Raw genomic sequence first — 19,042 nt, 5'->3', positions numbered from 1 at the left:
TGAATGAATGAATGAATGAATGAATGAATGAATGAATGAAAGAATGAATGGGGAGAGAGGAGGAAATATCAATTGAAAGGTACACGTTGATAATCGCGTTTTGCAAAGATTTCTGAAAATCCTGGGTAGCTCAATGTCGTCTGCCTTTCATGACGCAGAAGCCTAATTTTTGAGATATGATTTTATTTTTTAGTTGGTTATTTAACGACGCTGTATCAACTACGAGGTTATTTAGCGCCGATGAGATTGGTGATAGCGAGATACTTAGAGATCACACACGTCGAGCAGGTAGAACCTATTAGTTTCTCCTAACCAATGAAGTGAAGTATTTAATAATAAATAATTGCTTTCAACAGGAAAATGGTTTACAAACAATTAACTTTTCCTATTTCTCTTTTTGTTCTTAAAATCCCTTTTCTTTGCGATTTGTTTATATATGAACATGTATATTTCCTTAAATTTTCCTAAAAAATTTAACAAAAATGAAAACAATCAATGTACTACTGAGCATTTGTTGAAAAAATAATAACGACAATATAAATTGTGTGATTTTGTTTATATGATATTTTATGTGAAATAAATAAATAAATAAATAAATAAATAAATAAATAAATAAATAAATAAATAAATAAATAAATAAATAAATAAATAAATAAATAAATAAATAAATAAATAAATAAATAAATAAATATTTGGTTGCTAGGGAAACATGGACAACACATGAGCGATAATTTCAGTATTTTTTTTTTGGCGCATACTGTACTTACTAAAAAAATATGGAAGAAATAGACTTCTAATAAATAATCCAGTTTTATAAATGCTTTTAAGAAATAAAAGAGCTATCTAGTTAATGACTGATCAAATGAAACCAAGTGGTTACCCTTTGCTACATTAGTGATTGTTACCTATATTGGAAGTAAAAATATGATTTTTTTAAGTGAAAATAAAATTTCTTTATCAATGTAAATGCGTGTGTTCACTTTTTCGTACATATATTATAGTAACAGACAGTGCATAATAACTACGTGTCGTACATATAGACTAGGAAGTTAAAAGTAACCCTAGTTTGGAAAATTAAAATGCAGTGTAAAGTGAGGTAAACTAGATATTAAAAGAATTAAACTGTGATATCATCCTTATTTGTGACCTAAATTTAAAAAAAAAACTTAAGAAATGGACAAAAATATGAACTTCAGAATGTGTTCAGTGCATCTGTTGTATCATAGTTAAAATCTTTTCTTTTTTGTTTTAGTGTTAAGTTTACCCTAGGGATCAAGTTTATCTCAGTTAAGGTATAGATCGACTCGTAGGATAAAAACCCACATTTTTCTTAAATGTCCTTGAAACTTTGGTGGCATGATTCTTGGGAGTACGAGTAATTCACTATTATTATTATTATTATTATTATTATTATTATTATTATTATTATTATTTCAAACTGTCTCCCAACGGAGGTAGACTCTTAAGCCTCAGTATACTGACTAAGCAATTTATATTCTTCAAATTTAAAATGGAATTTGGAAACTCAAAGAATTTTTTTTTAGAAATGTTAATAAAACTTTGGGCAGACCTAACTCCAATATAAATTGACCCAGGGGAAAACTTTTATTTCCCAAAATGAACCACTACATACGGAGAATATTACATACTACAATTATTTCTCTTGAACCATTCAAAATATATGCCACATTAACTAAGCACTTTAACATACATATATTTGGGGATAAAATAATTATAATCGATTGGAAATAATAATTTTAATTTACGTTTACATCATAGCAACAAGTTCAAGATTTAATTTGGTACTCAATGAAGTCTTTTGCCCAACTGGAAGTCTATTTTTTGTCCGTCGGAAGGATAATAAACATGTCGAAACATGTGAAATGGGAGAAAACAGACACTGAAGATGGCGTATAAAGAAAGTATAGTGCGATTAATTTATAAATACCCAAATAATTATGAAATTATTGAGATAATTGGTTGAAGTTATATATTTTTGAAAACTAATAGAAACGAGCCTCCATATGAGGAAAAAATATTATTTAGCAAAATTTTTAAGAAATCTGACATTTCTAGAGTCAATACATACTTTAACGGCATGGAAAATAGTTAATTTTAGAATGGAAAAAGACAGATTACCTCATGCGATATACCTTATAAAGCCTTTCGTAAAACACTTGCTTCACCCTCAAGCAAAAACTCAAATGACACCCCTGTAATACGTAGTACGTTACATAAGTTGACGCATTTTTCACATCCTATATCGTATTATGACACATATTTCTTTAATACCGGTATTGTTTGTGTTAAAGCATACTGTCGTACCATGTCTTTCATATCACTTCTCACTTTTATCATTGTAACACTAGTGCTTCGTTTACTTTAAATTCACATTGAATGATTCCTACCTGTCTGGCAGCCTTTCGCACTTGCAAACTTTTAAACAGCTGAGTGCATGCAGCTACTGTATGTCGCATGCTGCAGACCGGAATGCAGAGCTGCAGTTCCAAGCTGCAACAATTTCCCCTCCATTCCTCTCACTCGTAGTTATATAAAACTGCGTAATGTTATGGGTGTGCTTGACAAAACAATCACGTATGTGCATTCTCAAGCCACGATGCACCAGGGATTCAAAGCTTTGTTGTAGGATTTGGATTGTGATTATTCTGACATCCCTCATCATTTTGAAGTTCGATGGCTTAGCCGAGGAGAAGTATAGTAGAATCCCTCTTATACGGCACCAAAGGGACCAGGCTAGTTCCTGATACGAGATTTTGCCGGATAATTGAATAAATACAGGTATATAGGCATACAAAATAAGTTCGTATTTCATGGTGCCAAATGTTGAAACCGCAGTCATCTGGATCTTATTTCTCTATGACTTGCTCATAACTGAGTAATCATAAAAACTGTGGTTTTTCCTTATTAAAACAAATCACACAACACAAATAATACACCAATGTTAGGTTCGAATATTTACCGAAAAATGAAGTTCGTACAAACTTCTTAATGTGGCAACACTGACGGCCCGAACATAATAAAATAAACATAAAAGCCTTCTGGATTTTCCTTATTAAAACACATCACACAACACAAGTAATACAATAATTTTAGGTTCGAATATTCATTGAAAATGTAAGTTCGTGCGAACTTCCTAGTGTGGCAAAACTGACGGCCCAAACTGTGGCAATGTGACAGATTTACACATTTCTTTTGGCACATACAAAAGTGCCATTTATTTATTTATTTATTTATTTATTTATTTATTTATTTATTTATTTATTCATTTATTTGTTTATTTATTTATTTATTTATTTATTATTTTGCTAATAACTATTACATAACATATAATATATACGGAAAAAAACTTTAGCTCGCCCCTGAAAGAGGAGAACTCGTGCTCAGGGGCGGATTCCTGAATTGAAATTAATAAGTATACAATACAATTTGTATTATGTCTACTATGAAATTATAGTATATAAATTTAAATTTACAATTTTTCAATTTTTATAAAATCCATACATAACTTTTTTAATTTAATACTAGAACTATCAGAATTGACAAGATTAGGATATTTAAATATAAATTTGTTATATATTCTTGGGCCTAAATTACTACTATGATTAAATACTGTAACAATGTTGCATTTTGGTTCAAACAATCTTAAGGAATTCATACCTTTTGTTTTATAACTATGAGAATACAATTCAAAATTATTTCGATTTTTATGTATGAATTTTATTAATACAATATAATAAATTTGTCTTACGTTAAGTACATTAAAGTCTAAAAACAAATTTTGAGATGGAAAATCAATAGGTTTATGAAGACATATTTTAATTATTTTCTTCTGTAATAAATAAAGTGGATTAAAATTGGATTTAAATGAGCTCCCCATCCAATAATTCCATACATAATCACCGATTGAAATAAAGTTAGATATATTGTGCGTAATAAACTTATTGACAAGTAATTCCTCAATAAAACAAAATAATATACTATTTTACGTAATTTATTACAAAGGTAATTAATGTGTTGGTTCCATTTGAAATGATTATCGAAAATTATGCCTAAATACTTAACTTCAGAGGACTCTTTAATAATCGGACATTTACACTGTATAAGACAACAATCAGAATTATGTAATTTAATACTTAATACAGATGTAGGAGGTTTGTTACATTTTTCAGATAATGAGAATGTAATAATTATGGTTTTATTTTCGTCGATAGAAAGGTAATTTATGTAAAACCATTTTTTATTAATTTAAGTCCATTATTTGAATTATTATATGCATCATTGCATTCCATTGTTTTGGTATTTCCAGTTATTTGGGTACCAGTTACGAGGAAGGCTATTTTAAAGTGATTTTTCAGCCTTCGAACTGAAATACAATCTTTGATGGACCCTAAAAGTAAGCATGTAAGCATACTCGACAATGTAGCTTGGGTTCAAAATCTCGCCTTTCTCGCTGACCTAACTGCCCATTCAAATGCTTTACAAACAGTTCTATAGAGTAAAAACAAATTAATAATCGATATCTGCGACTAAGTTCTCGGTTTTCAGCGAAAATTTGATCTTCGGGTTAAAAAATTGCAAAATAGAAACTTAATCCGTTTACGAAACTCTATTCATTGTTAAGGGCTGAAAATGGGGAACATAATATTATGTCGACGTTGGATGACTACATTGTGCTGCTCTCTGAAATGAAATGCGTGTTTCAGCGGAGGTTTAGTGATCTGGCTTATTTTGAGACCGATTTTAATACTATTTGCGTCTCCCTTCTCTGAAATATGAACAAAGTGTCGGCTAAATATCAACTCGAGCTTATCGACTTCCATGCATGCTGAAAGAATATTTTTTCTTTCCGAGAATCTGTCTCTCTTCTACAAGAACTTCCCTCAGGAACGATTTCCTCTCCTCTTTAGTAGTAGCAGCAGCAGTTGCAGTAGCAGTTTTATTTTGTCTGGCAGAGTTAAGGCCATAAGGCCTTCTCTTCCACTCAGCTAAGTTTGAATAATATAAATGAAATACATAAATACAATACAATACAATATAAAAGAAGATATCTTACAGATTGTACCAAGTAAAGTAGAAAATTATATAATCAACTTCCGTTGTAAGTCCTCCAAAATTGCAAGGAACATTTTCTTTTCAATCTTCAATAGTGACGCAAGAAGAATCCTTTTCATAGTATTGTACATGGACATATAAATTGAAACAACGGATCATCGTTTTGGGAAGCAAAATTTTTTACAATGACATCTCTTTCTACGGATCGTTTTCTCATATTATGATCCATAGCCTCTCTGATGACATCAGATAGGGTAAGGGGGTATATTTTCGAACATAGAACAATCATTATTCTGAACGCACTAACCCTTAACCACCCAGGTTATATTAAATCACACTTTCACCCAGACATGGTCACAGAGACAGCTGAAATAAATTTAAATATTAAAATAACAAAACATCACAAACTTCTGAAAATTATTCCAGATATATTTTAATATGTCTAAAATAAGATTATTATTTAAAGCAGTAATATCAAGATACTATTTTGATAATACTTAAACCTATCATAAATGTTGTTAAAATTGGACAGATTTTGAAAATGTTCATTTCTGTAAATTTTTTCTTGCAATTTTACGTATTTTTCAATGTTAAACATCAGATTACACCTTGCATAGTACATAATTGATATTTACTTTAACAAGAACGTACTTTTGTTATAAAACGGCAAATTGTAAAAATGTGATATATGTTTTCTTACACTTAAACTTTGCAAGTTACATATTATAATAATTAAGTGTCTTTTTATTTACTTCTTCACTTTTTCCTTACTGTGTACCATTGCAGTTATGGCATGTCTTCCAAACAGACAAGTTTCCTGCAACAATGGCACATATATGCTGTTTTCCGTTGTTTCTTTGGCGGACAGGTGTAGCAAGTCTTCCGTTTCTCAAGTTTCTCTTCAAATGATGGCACTGGGTCTTCAACTCCCAAGATTCTTCGAATTGGGACTCGGGTTTCAAATGTGAGGAATCTGTTGTTGAGTCTAATATGCATGTGTGGAGTAACAAGTGCATTTGCAAGATTTTTCATGAAAATCATTCTGAAAATTGGTTCGTTGTTTTTGTAGGAACCATACATGATATATGCATTAATTGCACTAATGTCAAGAATTCTGAAAAAATATGGCCATAGGCCAGCGTCTGGTTCGACGTCCACAGCTATATTGTGCACACTTCTCATCTAGGGAATCGACGGTACCCTTAGTCATATTATAATATGCAATGATTTCTGGTTTACCACTTACATCATCAAAAGTTTTTGAGTGATGCATAGAAGATACCAGGACAACAGCTCTGTTCTTTCTTGGAACGTGAGACACCATGGTCACATTGTTGGCGAAGCCGAAGATACTCGAGTCAACAGCTCTTGCTTTATGTGGTAAAAATTCTTTGGGTATTTCCCTTTTGTTCTTTTTAAGAGTACCAACGTAAGTCAGTCCTCTGTCCTGTAGTTCCTTCACAAGCTCAATTGATCCGAGCCAATTGTCTGTTGTGACATTCCTATTGGACTTCTGCAATTGGGCTGTGAGACGAAGAACAGCTTGTGTTGGTATGGAAACTTTCTGCTCGTCTGGTGTAAGAGTTCTTTCATCTGAACCTTTACCACTGTACAAATATGCATCATGTAGATATCCATTTCTTGCGTCTGTCAAACACATAATCTTTACACCATTTTTGGCAGGCTTTTTAGGAAATACACTTTGAATTTCGTCGCTTAAGAAACAATACCGCGTAATTGACAATTTTGGTCAAAACTGTTTTTTTGCACAGATGGTACCTCCACTGTCATCTGCATGCATTGACAAGCGCGGGAATTTGATTGCATGAATGGCCTGCGTGCGAAGGAGTGGGGTACAATACCGCGTATCTGAAGTCACGAGAAGTCTATAGGAAATACCGCGTATCTGACAACAGATAGGCTCTTATGCCTACTCCCTGCGCGCCCTCAGTACGGAAGCTGGTTCTCGTTACTGCCTTGTAAAATTGTATCAACAGTGTAATATTCTGAGAAGATTAAAGAAGTGTTATGTTTCAAATATTTTAAAAGGTAAATATAATAGAATTATTTCACTGATTTCAATTGAATGTTAGTTGAGCTGAATTCACGCAGAATCTTACTGCAAGTTCATTCACTGAAATATAGTACATTTAATATTTTATTATTATATAAGCCTACAGATAAAAGAAAAGAAATGGACAATGAATCAGACGACGGTCAGTTTAGCGAGAACGAAATCCTATCAGTGGTATGTTCTGCATTCAAGACGGGAGAAACTTCTGTGAACATTAACAAAGTATGGCATAAGAAGTATCACAGTTATTAAACGTTTATTTTTATTCAGTTACGGAATCATAACAGCAAACTTAATTTAAGTAATATAAATAATCATGAATGGGCCGCTAAAATAATTTGCGCTACATTCAGTGGTCTTGAGCTTGGTTCCTTCCATCTCCTCCGATAGGAGGAAGATCTAAATTGATGATAATATTTACTACACATGTTTTTTTAATCCATTTATGTCACATTTATAAACACTAGTATTCTCATCTTATTCGTAGGTGTACTGCATGATAATTCAAATGCAAAAGAAAACCATCCTTCTGAAAATGGGCTGCTGCAGATCAGGCATTGTCCGCCCAGTGTTACCGGTAAGGTTATGATCATATTATGCAGTCTGGTATGATTTTATTTTTTTTTAATTTAATTTAATTTATTTATTTAATACTTTACACTTGAGCTACATTAGGCATTGCAGCCTGAAAGAGCAGAAGCTCGTGCATTTAAAGCAAAACTATTAAAATAATACCGCTAGAAATAGGATAGGACAGAAACCGAAGACAATACCCCGGCAATGAAGGATCTACATCAAACTTCGGATGCGTCTTCAGATGTAGACGACCCCGAAGAATTCGTAAGTGCTACTTATTCTACATCTTTACATTCTTCACAAAAAGGTAAAGAGAACAATCTACAAACGTTTCATGGAAATTTGACAGAAAAGAGAAAAAGAAATTCAAAGCCACACAAGGTTAAGTGGAAGAAAATGAAAAATAGAAAACTTAGAATGGAAGAGGAAGCTGATCTTAGCTACAAGAGATCGAAAGATGGCAAAGTGACACATAATACGGAAAGAGATGCAAGGAATTTGAGGCCAGAGTGTAGTTATAAAATGTGCCAAAATTCGAAAGTAAGAGGGTGTAATTTAATTTCTAATGAGAGAAGACACATCTTTCAGGCATTCTGGAAAACTATGACTTGGGAACAGAGGACCGTTCACGTATCAAATCTTGTGAATTTCACTCCTACGAAAAGACCTAGCAGTACAAATTCTGAATCGAGAAGAAAGAGAACATTTGTCTACAATCTAAAAGTTGATGACAAAAAAATTCAGGTTTGCAAAATGATGTTTCTGTGTACATCGGGAATTAAAGAATGAACTGTGCGATATTGGTTAGGTAATAGTACTGATGGCGTCCCTTCAGTAAAAATAAAGTCATGTTCTCCTGCAAAAGCACAGAAAAAAGAGCATTAGTAGCCTGCCTAAATTACCGTCACATTATTGTATGTAGAACCGATTGTGCCACAGTTTTTATGATAGTATTCCACATTAGGGTTACTCAAGGATTCCTTTTTGTGATTTCAGCATAGGCCTATAATTATTTCTTTTTTGTGTTTAACGAATATTTTGCCTGAAAAATTATCATCATTATTATATTTTTATATGATTTTCTTTTCATTATTCGCAAGTCAGTCAAGTCCATTGTCAATAATAATAATAATAATAATAATAATAATAATAATAATAATAATAATAATGATAATAATAATAATAATAATAATAATAATAATATTATTATTATTATTATTATTATTATTATTATTATTCATTCTATATAGAACAGGAGGGGTAACATTAGTAGCAAAAGAACTAGCTAGATATTAAATAGACTTTGTGGAAGTACAGGAGGTTAGGTTAGATGGGAATGGCATAACACAAATAGGAGATTATTTGTTGTATTATGGGGAAGGAAACGATAATCACCAATTAGGAACAGGGTACTTTATTCATAAAAGAATAAAATCAGCAGTAAAAAACGTCGAATTTATCAGTGGTAGATTATCATATTTAGTACTTATAGGTAGATGGTGCGCTATCGTAGTTATAAATGCTCATGCCCCTACAGAAGAGAAAGACGACCATATAAAGGATAGCTTCTATGAGGAATTGGAACAGACTTTTGATCAGTTACCTACATATCACATGAAAATTTTATTGGGGGATTTCAATGCTAAAGTAGGACGGGAGGATATTTTTAAACCGACTATTGGAAAAGAGAGCCTACACATATCTATTAATGACAATGGAGTTAGGTTAGTCAACTTTGCCACATCAAAAAATTTAATTGTTAAAAGTACAACATTCCTCCATAAGGATATACATAAATATACTTGGACTTCTCCAGATGGATTGACTCATTACCAGATAGATCACATCTTGATAGATAAAAGAAGACATACTAGTATAGTAGACATTCGAACCTTCAGGGGGGCAGACTGTAATTCTGACCATTATTTGGTAATTGGAGAACTAAGAGAAAGATTATCAGTAGCCAAGCGAGAAGAGCAACAAGTTAATATTAGAAGAATCAATATTCCGAAATTAAAGGACGAGGAAACTAAGCAACATTATCAGGTCGAAATTTCAAATAGGTTTGCCGTGTTAGCAAGTTCCGACGATGTTCAGGAAGAGTTAGATGTGAATAGCATGTGGGAAAATATCCGAGATAATATCAAAATTGCAGCTGAACAGAGCATAGGTTATTATGAAACTAAGAAAAAGAAACCGTGGTTTGATGAATACTGTTGCATGGTAGTAGAAAGGAGGAAACAGGCAAAATTGAAATTCATACAGGATCCAGTTGAGGTGAATATAGATAATTATTTCAATATAAGACGGGAAGCAAATCGTACGCTTAGGAATAAAAAGAGAGAACACTTAAAGGAAAAACTGAATTAAGTAGAAACAAATAGTAAGAATAAAAACATTAGAGATTTATATAAGGGCATAAAGGAATTCAAGAATGGATATCAGGCAAGGGTAAACGTGATCAAGGATGAGAATGGTGACTTGTTTGCAGACGCTCATTCAATCCTGAACAGATGGAAAAACTATTTTGGACAACTACTAAATATACATAGGCCAAATAGAAATGATCGGCACGAAATTGAAATACAAACTGCTGAGCCATTTATACCCGAACCCACACTTTCTGAAGTCGAAATTGCGATAGAAAATCTGACAAATTATAAGTCTCCAGGTATCGATCAAATTCCAGCAGAATTAATACAAGAGGGTGGAAGCGCATTATCTAACGAAATTTATAAACTTGTACTTGCTATTTGGGAAAAGGAAATTGTACCAGAACAATGGAAGGAGTCCATTATCGTACCTATCTTTAAGAAGGGGGACAAGACTAACTGTAGTAACTTTCGAGGAATATCACTTTTGTTGACGTCGTACAAAATTTTGTCCCATATTATTTTGAGAAGATTAACTCCATATGTAGATGAAATTATTGGGGATCATCAATGTAGTTTTAGGCGTAATAGATCACCTATTGACCAGATATTTTGTATTCGACAGATAATGGAGAAAAAATGGGAGTATAAGGGTACAGTGCATCAGTTATTCATAGATTTCAAAAAATGCATATGACTCGCTTAAGAGAGAAGTTTTATATGATATTCTTATTGAATTTGGTATTCCCAAGAAACTAATTTGATTGATTAATATGTGTCTCAGTGAAACGTACAGCAGAGTTCGTATAGGTCAGTTTCTGTCAAATGCGTTTCCAATTCACTGTGGACTAAAGCAAGGAGATGCACTATCACCTTTAGTTTTTAACTATGCTCTAGAGTATGCCATTAGGAAAGTCCAGGATAACAGAGAGGGTTTGGAATTGAACGGGTTACATCAGCTGCTTGTCTATGCGGATGACGTGAATATGTTAGGAGAAAATACACAAACGATTGGGGAAAACACGGGAACTTTACTGGAAGCAAGTAAAGAGATAGGTTTGGAAGTAAATCCCGAAAATACAAAGTATATGATTATGTCTCGTGACCAGAATATTGTACGAAATGGAAATATAAAATTTGGAGATTTATCTTTTGAAGAGGTGGAGAAGTTCAAATATCTGGGAGCAACAGTAACAAATATAAATGATACTCGGGAGGAAATTAAACACACAATAAATATGGGAAATGCCTGTTATTATTCGGTTGAGAAACTTTTATCATCCAGTCTGCTGTCGAAAAATCTGAAAGTTAGAATTTATAAAACAGTTATATTACCGGTTGTTCTGTATGGTTGTGAAACTTGGACTCTCACTTTGAGAGAGGAACATAGGTTAAGGGTGTTTGAGAACAAGATTCTTAGGAAAATATTTGGGGATAAGAGGGATGAAGTTACAAGAGAATGGAGAAAGTTACACAATAAGAACTGCACGCATTTTATTCTTCACCTGACATAATTAGGAACATTAAATACAGACATTTGAGGTGGGCAGGGCATGTAGTAGGTATGGGCGAATCCAGAAATGCATATAGAGTGTTAGTTGGGAGGCCGGAGGGAAAAATACCTTTAGGGAGGCCGAGACGTAGATGGGAAGATAATATTATAACGGATTTGAGGGAGGTGGGATATGATTATAGAAAATGGATTAATTTTGCTCAGGATAGGGACCAATGGCGGGCTTATGTGAGGGCGGCAATGAACCTCCGGGTTCCTTAAAAGCCAGTAAGTAAGTATTATTATTTATTATTATATTATAAAGTTATACTTGTCAGCAACGTTTAAGTAGATAGATAGATAAGTGCATTTATTGATGCATAATAAATTATACAAACTCATGTACACAAGATCCTTTGCACGAGCCATTCGTGCTGTAACTATGCACAGTTTGAAACTTCAAAACGAAAATAATGCCTACTAATAATAAAATAGTGAAACAACAGTTATTATTATTACTACCGTTATCATTGATTACCACTATTATAACTAATCTAACTTTATACCAAATTTCACAAAAATAATACAAATAAAATAGAAGGGAGATATGAAAAATAGACACGCACAGTGTCACACACACACACACACACACACACACAAACACACACACACACACACACATATATATATATATATATATATATATATATATATATATATATATATATATATATATATTCAAATACGTAGTGTGAAAATAAAGTACGAATACCTAGTAACAGATTATTATTATTATTATTATTATTATTATTATTATTATCATCATATTATTATTATTTTTATCATTATCATATTATTATTATTATTATTATTATTATTATTATTATTATTATTATAACAATAAACATTGAACTGTCTTCGTTTTTCCTTTCCAATAGTTTCAGCATTTGATTGACTAAGAATACAGCAATCATTGTCCGGAATGTAATCTAGTGCTGATTCAAGCTACAGCCTACCGATCTTGACCTCAAGCCAGATGGTAGGACAACAATTCAGATAACACATTGACATATACAAGAGCACGAATAATATTTCCAGAAGGGAGTTTTAACGCAAAGTAAAAGCTAGTCAACATGTGTCCTGAAGGTGCTAAAGTTGTCTCACAATACCGCGTAACTAACAAAATGTAGTCAACGGCAGAGTTCCAATACCGCGTAAGTGATATGGCCAAATGTCTACGGCCACGATCATCCATTTTCACTTAGTTACAAATTATTTAAGCTATTTCATAGCCATACACCACTTTTCAAGACTATTACGTTATTTTTATGGTTTTTATTCGTTTTTTTTTCCTTCTCCTGTAAAATTTACATTTTGTCAGCGCGGTATTGGTTCTTAAGCGACGATTTACATCTTTCCCTGAAACTGACCAGCATTTCATCCACGGTAGCTGAACTACCGATACTGTACACATTTTTACAATTGCGAATGAACTGATTAAAAAGTTCTGATATTGGAGATGTGGGGTCAAGTTTCTTTCGTTCGTCTCTGTCATTGAGATTATCAAATCTCAGGCATGCTAGTAAAAATGCCAACCTATTCTTGGATGTAACACAACGAAAAATATCTCTACCTGTACCATCAGTTGCAAATAAAAGTCTGTAATCTTCATTGTTTGTTTTGAAAATTGCAGTATACAACAACAAACCAATAAATGCTTTCAGTTCTGTCAGATCCACTTCATGCACATAGTATTTACCTTTATACTTCCTGCATTCTATCCTTATTTTCGTATTTGTCCATTTTCCTATATCAAGTAACATTTCGTTAGTCACAAGAAAACTCCATATTTGCACAGAACTTACCACATCACCTACACGAGCTTCACGACGTGAACCAGGAAACTGCAAGACTAAGTTATGTTGTATTGTTCTGGAACGGGACAGACTTTCTTTCAAAGACCACTTGAAGCGATTTTTGCCATAGAAGTTAGTGAAAGTATGATCAGAGCCGTTTCCGTCACTAAAACTATCTACATCATTCATATTTTGCTCATTGTTCTCGCCATTATCACTCAATTCTAACTCAGATTCTGACTCATGCTTGCTTTCTATCACGACATCTTCAGTGCACTCTAGATCACAATCACTTCCTTCATCGTCCTCATAACACTGTGATATATGTAGTACTGTTGAAATTAGGATCATTCACATTCACTGTGTCCGAAGGGCGAGGTTTGTTACCCATGATCATAGGATTATTCACATTCACGTTGAACGAAGAAGCAGGTTTTCTAATCACAGTCTAAGTTCTATTCACATTCACATCAGGTTTTCTAAGTCACAGTTTTACTTTTATTCACATTCACATTCACTTCGAACGAAAAAGCAGGTTTGCTAGTAACAGTTTTATTTTTATTCACATTCACATTCACTTCGAACGAAAAAGAAGGTTTTTGTAGTCACAGTCTCAGGATTATTCACATTCACGTTGAACGAAGAAGTAAGTTTTCTAGTCGCAGTCTTAGTTTTATTCATATTCACTTTGAACGAAAACGGAGGTTTGCTAATCAGAGTCTCAGGATTATTCACATTCACGGTGAACGAAGAATCAGGTTTGCTTCTTATAGTTTCATTGACATTCACATTCACTTTGAACGAAGAGGCAAGTTTTCTAGTCACTGTTTTAGGATTAATAACATTCACTTTAAAGGAAGAAGCAGGTTTGCTAGTGACAGTCTTAGAATTAGTCACATTCACATTCACATTGTACGAAGGAACAAGTTTGCTAGTCAAAGTGAGTACCCAGACATGGTCTACAAGACCGCCCGAACTAGTCTAAATGTGATAAATTACTGCCAGAGCCAGATACAAACAAATCCCTATGGCAGAGGCATTCGTCGACAACAATCAAGAATTACACAGAATCACAGCTGCGCAATTAATTTTTTTTATTTTATTGGGTTATTTTACGACGCTGTATCAACATCTAGGTTATTTAGCGTCTGAATGATATGAAGGTGATAATGCCGGTGAAATGAGTCCGGGGTCCAGCACCGAAAGTTACCCAGCATTTGCTCGCATTGGGTTGAGGGAAAACCCCGGAAAAAACCTCAACCAGGTAACTTGCCCCGACCGGGATTCGAACCCGGACACCTGATTTCGCGGCCAGACGCGCTGACCGTTACTCCATAGGTGTGGCAATTAAATTTGAAATGGAGATATAAGCAAAGGTGACGATGAGCCGCGATGAATGAAAGGGGACGAAGAAAGAATGAATGATGTTTAAAATGGCAGGCAGGGTAAGCATCCCATGCCTCCATTGGTTCCCGACTTGCAATTCACTAACTTTAGATCGAGGTTCCCAGCTGAAGGCCGTTTGCCCTCTCATCTAACAGTAGTGTATTTTCCCCTGTAAATGATTATATGAAACATGTACACGTTAACAGTTGAATTGTGAATGAAGTGAATGAAGTGAAGTTAGCACCATGCCTCGCAGATGTTAATGAGAGGTGGAGAGTCCAGTGCTCTGGTCAGTTCTGTCCTAGTCACGTTTTTGTAGTGGCGCTAGGGAGACTCGTAACCTGTTACCAACAAAGTGGTGGGCTACTCGTTTCCGTAGAAGCCGTCTGGCTGCCTGGTTGGCTGTGGCAAGTGTCGTGTGTCGTTTCGTGGGGTTTGTGTCTGTAGTGAGTAAGGAAATAGTGAATGTCACTATTTCGTCCTGTAGTCTGTTTAGTTGCCGGTCAATGTAGGATTCTATTTTCTGCATAGCAGAACGTAGAACCCCCTCGACCAGCTGTTCCGTGGTTGTTTTGTCTGTCTGTGGATCGTCTGTAGTGGTTGTCTTGGTTGTCATAGTCTTAGCTGCATCCGCATAAGACAATTCGGGTTTGGGAAGTGTTGGTTTGAAGACGGACTGTGATGGTTTGGGTATAGGTGGCGGTATTGGTTTGTGAGTGTCTATGGGGATATGCGTGGGATCGGTGGACGTTATGAGATTAGTCCTTGGATATTTTGGACAGCGAGCTTGGCCCGTATAATGGGTGTCGCTGTTGCACGTGGCGCAATACCTAATCTCGGATAGGCGGTTGTGGTTGCAAAGGTCGGGATTCTTGCCGCACTTAAAGCAAGTCTTGGGCTTGTCACAGTTTGTCTTTGTGTGGCCGTATTGCGCACAGTTAAGGCACGGTCGGTGGAAGATTGTCTCGTGTAATGGCTCTACTCTGTAGTATCGTCCTGCGAGTTTAATTCCTGCTAGTAACTTGTCTGCTGTGGTGATGTCTTTTGTGAATATTCGAACTAAGTTGGTGGGTTTGTCAGTCTGTGCGGAGATAATTCTCGTAATGCGTGTGATACCTGGATGCTTTACAGCCAGGATCTGCATTAGTTCGTCCTCAGAGATCAGCATGTCGGCATTTTTCATGACGACACTGATCTCTTTATTTCTGGTCTGTTTCTGTCTTATTTCACTGGGCGGCGTAATGTTGATTTCTGCGGACGGGCCGAAGTTGTACAGGGGAATTGCCCTAGCGAACTTCTCCGCGTCGTCAATCGTGGGGAATGTGAGTGTTGTTGTCTTGGTAGTGTGTGCCCAGAACTGTCGTGGGGTTTGAATGTCGAGTCGGTACTGTTTCATTAGTCGCTCTATGTGTAGTGGGTTGTTGCCGTTTTTTGTGTGGTTCAGTATTTTCAGTACTGTCCTTGTCTTGGGTTCTTGCGCGGCTTGACGCGTAGTATCAGAGGGAGTGGGAGGAGTGGGGCTTGCCGGAGTCGAACCGGATATACTTGTGGAAATTGGTTTGCGCCTGTTGGACCGCTTCCCTTCTGAGGATTCGTGAGACGACTCCTCAGAGCGGGGAGGTGGTCCGTTGGGAGACTTCTCTGCTGTGGGTTTAGGGACAGGAAACCTCTCTGCTCTAGGTTTTGGATTGGGAGTCGGCCCTTCTGAGGGCCCCTCTTGTGGATTGGAAGTAACCTCTGCCTCTTCCTCAGAAGAAGAAGAAGAAGATTCACTGTCCAATAGAGAGTGGGGTGGGGAGGAGGAGGGATGGGATGGGTGGCCTGTTAATTCCCAAGGTCCGAGGAGAGTGGCGGTTGGTGGAGTTTGGTATCGGGCGTGCTTCCCGAATTGTCGTGGATGCATTAATGTCATCTGACGTAAGTTCTCTCGTGAGGCAAATACGTAGGCTCTCGTGGTGGAGTTTATAGTCAAGGTCGTTGTGGGTTTCCGTGGAGTCACTGCGTCCAGTAGGTCGGGGTCAGCGTTTGTGATCACTACTGCTCTATTAGCAGTGATCGGTGCCATGGTCTTTAGTGTGTTTAAGTCGTCGATCGTCTTGGTTGGTGAAGCGCTGGACTTACCAAATGATGATGGTTGTGGTGGTGATGTTGCTTCCGGTGAGACAGGTTTTCCGGCGGCCGTCGGTTTCACCGTCTTCCGTCTCATCTTCCGCTTCTCCGGTGGCTGGCCTCCGTCCGGCCGAGACTTGTCGACACAAGGCGGCGGCCGGCTCCCGCTGTTCATTTTCGTTGGTTGTAAGCTGGCGACTTTTACCAGTGAGTGTCTTGCTAGATTCAGCTCCCTTCGTTTGATCCTGATCCCGCAAAGGTCTGAGTGACCATGCCTGGGTAGTTGAGGGTTAAGTTATATAGCGTCGATAGTCAGTCTTCTATAAGTTTGTCTTCTAAAATGCTGTGTTGTAAAGTGTTACTACAGTACCACTAATAAATCATTTTTCAAACAAAGGTAAGCAATTTGGCTACATAATATGCTCTGTTATAAAATGGCTCATAGTTTTCCGTTGTGGTATTGTATTACAATGATAAATATTGGTTTGTATATGATTCTTGTGGCAAAATGCCTTTGATCGATTGTACCTGACCTGTTCAGAATTGTACCTCTGTGGTACATTTTCGAATTTTTTTTTATTATTGAAACATTTATAACTATGGACAATCTAAACTTCCCCTGTTTCTTATATTGTTGTGGAACGACAACTAGGTCTTGAACATTGTATTCACAATAAATTTGGAAATTTCGTATGCTTATTTTGCCCACAAAATACAAACACGTGTTTACTGTTAGAAATTGTACCCCCTTACCCTACGGAAGGTAGCTCTTGCTTTTTATTTACTACAGGACTTTCATTAGTCCACTCTTCATCATCAGCATCCATGTTCTCAACTTCCTCAGTTTCCTCTCGCCTGCGTAAATATTCTTCCATCTCCACAACATTGTTGAAGACCACACGTTCAGCAAAAGTAGTTGAGAATCGCCAGTTGTTCATATAACACAAGAGGAACTTTATTTATTTCAAAGTTTAATAACTACAGACCTACTTGTACCGACATTGTCACTCCTCTTCACAATGCGTTTCTACGACAATAAATTATTCCTACGTTTCCGCCATTGTTCCTTCATCTTCTCACATAAATAAAGAAAACTAAGTTATGAACAAGTTACATTTCATTTCAACTTTCTTTCTTCGCTCTAATTAATCAATTAATTAATTAATGCATTTATAAAAAGGTACATTTAGAATATATCATATTTGCAGATAACTTTCTTTCTGACTTAAATTAATGAATAATTAATAAGCAAAAAAATTAATAATAATGAAAATACACAAAATAAGTAGAAAATTCATTTTATGAATTTTTCTAAAACTTACCATTAGGAAAATTAAGCTCACTAACTATTTTGCTCTATATATCTCTTCTGTTAGCTTCATTTTCATATAATCTTATGACGTTGGGTTTTCTCTTACAACGTCTACTAATCGCTCCATACTTGATTGATTTTACACCAACCTCTCCATACTTGATTGATTTTACACCAACTCTGCAGAGGAACCTGTGAGCCTCGCACAACTAGACCCAGGCCTCTGTCAGCCTCCCCTTTGTCCAACCTGCGGTGCCTTATTCTATCTTACCGTTTACAGATTTCTCAGCTAGGTTGTCCACTGCTGCACTGCGCTGGGCTGTCTTCAATATGCGGCTGGCGAAGTCCCAACAGCTCCGAGGGTACAGTGCGATCTGTTTTCGTGTGCATCCCACCTGTAGACTGAGCAAGTCGAAAATCGAAAAAAAATCGAAAATCGAAAAATCGAAGGAGAATTGGGAGGAAAATTTAAAAGGTACGCAAAACGCGTCCTTGCAAGGGGTTGGGGGCTGTACAAAACTAAATATGTGAGCTCCAAGCCTGTTGGCCACTAGTCTCACTCCGGGTTACGCTGCTCCCCTGAAGGAGCTCTAGAAAATTTTGAAGGGGAAGCCGAAATTGGACGTAACCTCTTAGGTACCACATACGCGAGGGGGGCTGAGACTGATCAATTGATCACGGAACGGGGCGAGGAGGAGTTGGCTGGTGTGTGCCGTTTGGATGGCAAGACGCCGTCATCTGTTGTTCGATGACAAAGCAGGTGAAGGCCGTCGGAAAAAGCGCCGTGAAATC

General features: G+C 35.8%; 1 protein-coding gene across 3 annotated transcripts in view; it reads right to left on the bottom strand.

The window, feature by feature from the left end:
- LOC138698300 (cytochrome P450 4c21-like) overlaps positions 1–18,657 on the bottom strand; it is an 88,106-nt gene extending 69,449 nt beyond the window's left edge. The window contains exon 1 of one of the 3 annotated variants that reach the window (XM_069824111.1): positions 18,522–18,657. The gene's annotated coding sequence lies outside the window, so the exon portion shown is untranslated. Of the gene's footprint in view, positions 1–2,153; positions 2,276–2,408; positions 2,527–18,521 lie in introns of those variants that run through there. The other 2 variants (XM_069824112.1, XM_069824114.1) reach the window with 2 other exon arrangements.
- Positions 18,658–19,042: the final 385 nt, after the last annotated feature.

This window comes from Periplaneta americana, chromosome 4, assembly GCF_040183065.1.
Source record: "Periplaneta americana isolate PAMFEO1 chromosome 4, P.americana_PAMFEO1_priV1, whole genome shotgun sequence".
NCBI classification, from domain to species: domain Eukaryota; kingdom Metazoa; phylum Arthropoda; class Insecta; order Blattodea; family Blattidae; genus Periplaneta; species Periplaneta americana.
This window is presented reverse-complemented; position numbering and strand designations above follow the sequence as displayed.